General features: G+C 52.8%; 1 non-coding gene across 1 annotated transcript in view; it reads left to right on the forward strand.

Moving 5' to 3' along the window:
• Positions 1–3748: 3748 nt before the first annotated feature.
• The window catches only part of LOC124737619, a 1909-nt gene continuing 657 nt past the window's right edge, over positions 3749–5000 (forward strand). The window contains exon 1 of the ribosomal RNA XR_007009814.1: positions 3749–5000. This exon is cut by the window's right edge and continues 657 nt beyond it. This is a non-coding gene — a ribosomal RNA (small subunit ribosomal RNA).

Below are 5000 nucleotides of genomic sequence, written 5' to 3' on the forward strand. Positions count from 1 at the left end.
CGATCGCGTTGCTCACTGTACGGCGTCCGATACCGAGCCATCAGCATGTCGGTCCCCATGCGCGTTGCACTCGCACTCGCAGTCGCAAAAACGTGGGGCAAATATATTACGCGGAAGAGCTATAACAGACCGAGCCCCACTGCATGGGGGGAGTCTTTGTCACTAATGTACACAGATGGAACATTTTGGACTGGAACCAGATTACCCGTACACACGGCGCTGATTAGTAATCAATGCAGAGCCATCAAACTACAGCAAATATACACAACTGTCCGTATACATGCTGAAAGAGTCTGCCCACAATGGGAACCACACGTCAGCCAGACACTCTGATCACGCACCACTCTCTGCTTCTAACAGGCGCACATACAATATGTAAGCACCAGCATGGAACAACATCCAGTGCATCTTCTCCGCCACATTACACAATCCACACTATCACAACCAGACCAGGAGGTCCATGCGGAAAATACAATATCCCAGCCTTTCGACATCCACCATTGCGCAGACCAGGCACCAACACCCACACATGTCCTATACAACGGTGCACCCAACATCACAATAGTACCTCCTGTCACAGCGCACAAACAATGACATGAGTCAAAGACACAGGTCTCACACAAGCATAGAATTGGAGCGCCGCCTCTAATAAGCCAAAGGTGCATCCTGACGTGACAAATCTGATCATGTCACAAGCATTCACTTACTATAATCACTATCAACGAACCTGCCGCCCCCGCCCCCCCCCCCCCTACACCTTTCCTTACAACAACGTGTAACCTAACCTAACCTAACCTAACCTATGTTGTACCTTAACCTAACCTATGTTGTACCTTAACCTAACCTATGTTGTACCTTAACCTAACCTATGTTGTACCTTAACCTAACCTATGTTGTACCTTAACCTAACCTATGTTGTACCTTAACCTAACCTATGTTGTACCTTAACCTAACCTATGTTGTACCTTAACCTAACCTATGTTGTACCTTAACCTAACCTATGTTGTACCTTAACCTAACCTATGTTGTACCTTAACCTAACCTATGTTGTACCTTAACCTAACCCATGTTGTACCTTAACCTAACCCATGTTGTACCTTAACCTAACCCATGTTGTACCTTAACCTAACCCATGTTGTACCTTAACCTAACCCATGTTGTACCTTAACCTAACCCATGTTGTACCTTAACCTAACCCATGTTGTACCTTAACCTAACCCATGTTGTACCTTAACCTAACCCATGTTGTACCTTAACCTAACCCATGTTGTGCCTTAACCTAACCCATGTTGTGCCTTAACCTAACCCATGTTGTGCCTTAACCTAACCCATGTTGTGCCTTAACCTAACCCATGTTGTGCCTTAACCTAACCCATGTTGTGCCTTAACCTAACCCATGTTGTGCCTTAACCTAACCCACGTTGTGCCTTAACCTAACCCACGTTGTGCCTTAACCTAACCCATGTTGTGCCTTAACCTAACCCATGTTGTGCCTTAACCTAACCCATGTTGTGCCTTAACCTAACCCATGTTGTGCCTTAACCTAACCCATGTTGTGCCTTAACCTAACCCATGTTGTGCCTTAACCTAACCCATGTTGTGCCTTAACCTAACCCATGTTGTGCCTTAACCTAACCCACGTTGTGCCTTAACCTAACCCACGTTGTGCCTTAACCTAACCCACGTTGTGCCTTAACCTAACCCATGTTGTGCCTTAACCTAACCCATGTTGTGCCTTAACCTAACCCATGTTGTGCCTTAACCTAACCCACGTTGTGCCTTAACCTAACCCACGTTGTGCCTTAACCTAACCCACGTTGTGCCTTAACCTAACCCACGTTGTGCCTTAACCTAACCCACGTTGTGCCTTAACCTAACCCACGTTGTCCCCTAAAGTAACCCACGTTGTCCCCTAACGTAACCCACGTTGTCCCCTAACGTAACCCATGTTGTCGCCTAAACCTGCTCTGTAATTGTTATACGACTCGTTCAATTAGTGTAGTGTTGCCCACCCGCAACCCTCGCAATATAGTTCGCTACTCGCACTGCCCGCTCCCCTGTGTATCGCTTCATGTTAAACACCTTGCAAGTCTTGCTGACTTTCCACATGCTCCTGCTGTACACTGTAATGTGGATGGCAGCAGGACGTACATGCCGCCCCTCCCCACGTCCCCACCTTGCCCCCCTGCCTTCGCAAGCTGGTTGGTGAGAAGTTTGCATGTTCAATGCCCTTCGCATGCGACGTACTCAGGCTACGTTGTGGTGCGGCCTGTGTCAACCGTCCGCTAATGTCGTACGCGTAAACCACAATCTGTACTGCACATTCGTCCTTATGTACCGAATGATACATCGTGGCACATGTGTGACCGTACAACGACTGCGCCCAAAAACGGCGGACCATACAGTGCAAATATTGTGCACGCAGCTACGTGTCGTCTCCCTATGAGAGCTGGATTGCAGTGTGGTACGCCATAGAGACGTGTGGGAGGAACGGACGCCGTGGATGGCGATCAGCATGAGCTGTCTGTTGATGTATTCGGACCTAGTCGTCTCTCCTCACACACCGTGATGGCATGGTGCACCGCGTTCCATATCTGCGACATGCTACAGAGGCCGGTTGACAGTCGTTCGAGCAATGGACATCGCATACGTACGGGGGCCACCTTCCACGTATTGTCTAGGCGTGCACATTTTGTTGCGTGTATGTGGGCAGACGTAGTGTGGCGTGACACCTGACACAGGCATGCAATAATCGTTGAAGTTGCAAATGGCGATGGACGCCTGCGTTTTCTGGTGAAGTTACGCAAATGAACAAATGGTAACCTGTTGTGGTGCGGTTGTTCTCGCTAGGGGTGAATCGGTGATGGCGACGATAGGTTGAGGTACGAACCGGTTGTTCCAGCGATACCCACCATGCCGACGAAACTGAACGGCATCTGGGTGTGAAGCGATACGCGGCGGTGGCTGGGTGGGACCGTCCCCGGCCGGTGAGGGGGCGCCTCCCGGCGTGCTGGCCGCGCGGTGCGTGGGCGCACGCGCTACAGCCGGCTGGTGGGGGCGGCCAGTGGCAGGCGCGCCGGCCGACGGACGCGGCAGGCGTCGCAGCTGCGCGCCGGCGCACCCTGCGCGCGGCGCCGTGCGGCCAAAGTAGGTCCTCGCGGGCCCGGTGCGAAGCGCGGTGGACATCTTCAGTGTGCTGGTCCGATTGAGGACTGTGTGCGTTGAGGATGCGCCGCCGCCCGGCGCTCGGCGCCGCGACGCCGTCTGCTGCTCGGTCGCCCCAGCGGTTCTCGCTGGTGGTTTGTATCGCAGCTGTGCGGATGTGTTGGCGCGTGCGCTGTGCTGGGAGAGTTCGCTTCGGCACCCAAGTGGGGCTTTTGTCCTTCTGTGGCGCTGGCGTTGGAGCTGCCGGTCACCGTAGGTGGCGCGTGTTGTCTCCCGCCGGCAATGCCACGACAGCACGCTCCCGGGCCTCTGTCGGCAGCGGCAAGCTCAGTTGGGAGCACGGGTGGTCGCACCGAAAGCGTCTACTCGCCTAACTCCGGGCGATTGCGCCTCTCTCGAACCCGACCAAGTACTTGGGACGGCGCTGCGCGCCGCCGGGACCTGAGAGGGTTTCGAGGTGTATTGTGCAGGGGAGCTCAGCCTCCTCCTGTTTGCAGAATGATTGAGCGGACGCTTGCGTGTTCGCGCGGGCCCCCGGGACACACTCCCGGGCGGCCGGCTGCTCAGCTCTAGTTGACGCAGCTCCCTGGTTGATCCTGCCAGTAGTCATATGCTTGTCTCAAAGATTAAGCCATGCATGTCTCAGTACAAGCCGCATTAAGGTGAAACCGCGAATGGCTCATTAAATCAGTTATGGTTCCTTAGATCGTACCCACGTTACTTGGATAACTGTGGTAATTCTAGAGCTAATACATGCAAACAGAGTCCCGACCAGAGATGGAAGGGACGCTTTTATTAGATCAAAACCAATCGGTCGGCTCGTCCGGTCCGTTTGCCTTGGTGACTCTGAATAACTTTGGGCTGATCGCACGGTCCTCGTACCGGCGACGCATCTTTCAAATGTCTGCCTTATCAACTGTCGATGGTAGGTTCTGCGCCTACCATGGTTGTAACGGGTAACGGGGAATCAGGGTTCGATTCCGGAGAGGGAGCCTGAGAAACGGCTACCACATCCAAGGAAGGCAGCAGGCGCGCAAATTACCCACTCCCGGCACGGGGAGGTAGTGACGAAAAATAACGATACGGGACTCATCCGAGGCCCCGTAATCGGAATGAGTACACTTTAAATCCTTTAACGAGTATCTATTGGAGGGCAAGTCTGGTGCCAGCAGCCGCGGTAATTCCAGCTCCAATAGCGTATATTAAAGTTGTTGCGGTTAAAAAGCTCGTAGTTGGATTTGTGTCCCACGCTGTTGGTTCACCGCCCGTCGGTGTTTAACTGGCATGTATCGTGGGACGTCCTGCCGGTGGGGCGAGCCGAAGGCGTGCGACCGCCTCGTGCGTGCTCGTGCGTCCCGAGGCGGACCCCGTTGAAATCCTACCAGGGTGCTCTTTATTGAGTGTCTCGGTGGGCCGGCACGTTTACTTTGAACAAATTAGAGTGCTTAAAGCAGGCAAGCCCGCCTGAATACTGTGTGCATGGAATAATGGAATAGGACCTCGGTTCTATTTTGTTGGTTTTCGGAACCCGAGGTAATGATTAATAGGGACAGGCGGGGGCATTCGTATTGCGACGTTAGAGGTGAAATTCTTGGATCGTCGCAAGACGAACAGAAGCGAAAGCATTTGCCAAGTATGTTTTCATTAATCAAGAACGAAAGTTAGAGGTTCGAAGGCGATCAGATACCGCCCTAGTTCTAACCATAAACGATGCCAGCCAGCGATCCGCCGCAGTTCCTCCGATGACTCGGCGGGCAGCCTCCGGGAAACCAAAGCTTTTGGGTTCCGGGGGAAGTATGGTTGCAAAGCTGAAACTTAAAGGAATTGACGGAAGG

This window comes from Schistocerca piceifrons, unplaced genomic scaffold (assembly GCF_021461385.2).
Source record: "Schistocerca piceifrons isolate TAMUIC-IGC-003096 unplaced genomic scaffold, iqSchPice1.1 HiC_scaffold_173, whole genome shotgun sequence".
In the NCBI taxonomy this organism is placed as follows: domain Eukaryota; kingdom Metazoa; phylum Arthropoda; class Insecta; order Orthoptera; family Acrididae; genus Schistocerca; species Schistocerca piceifrons.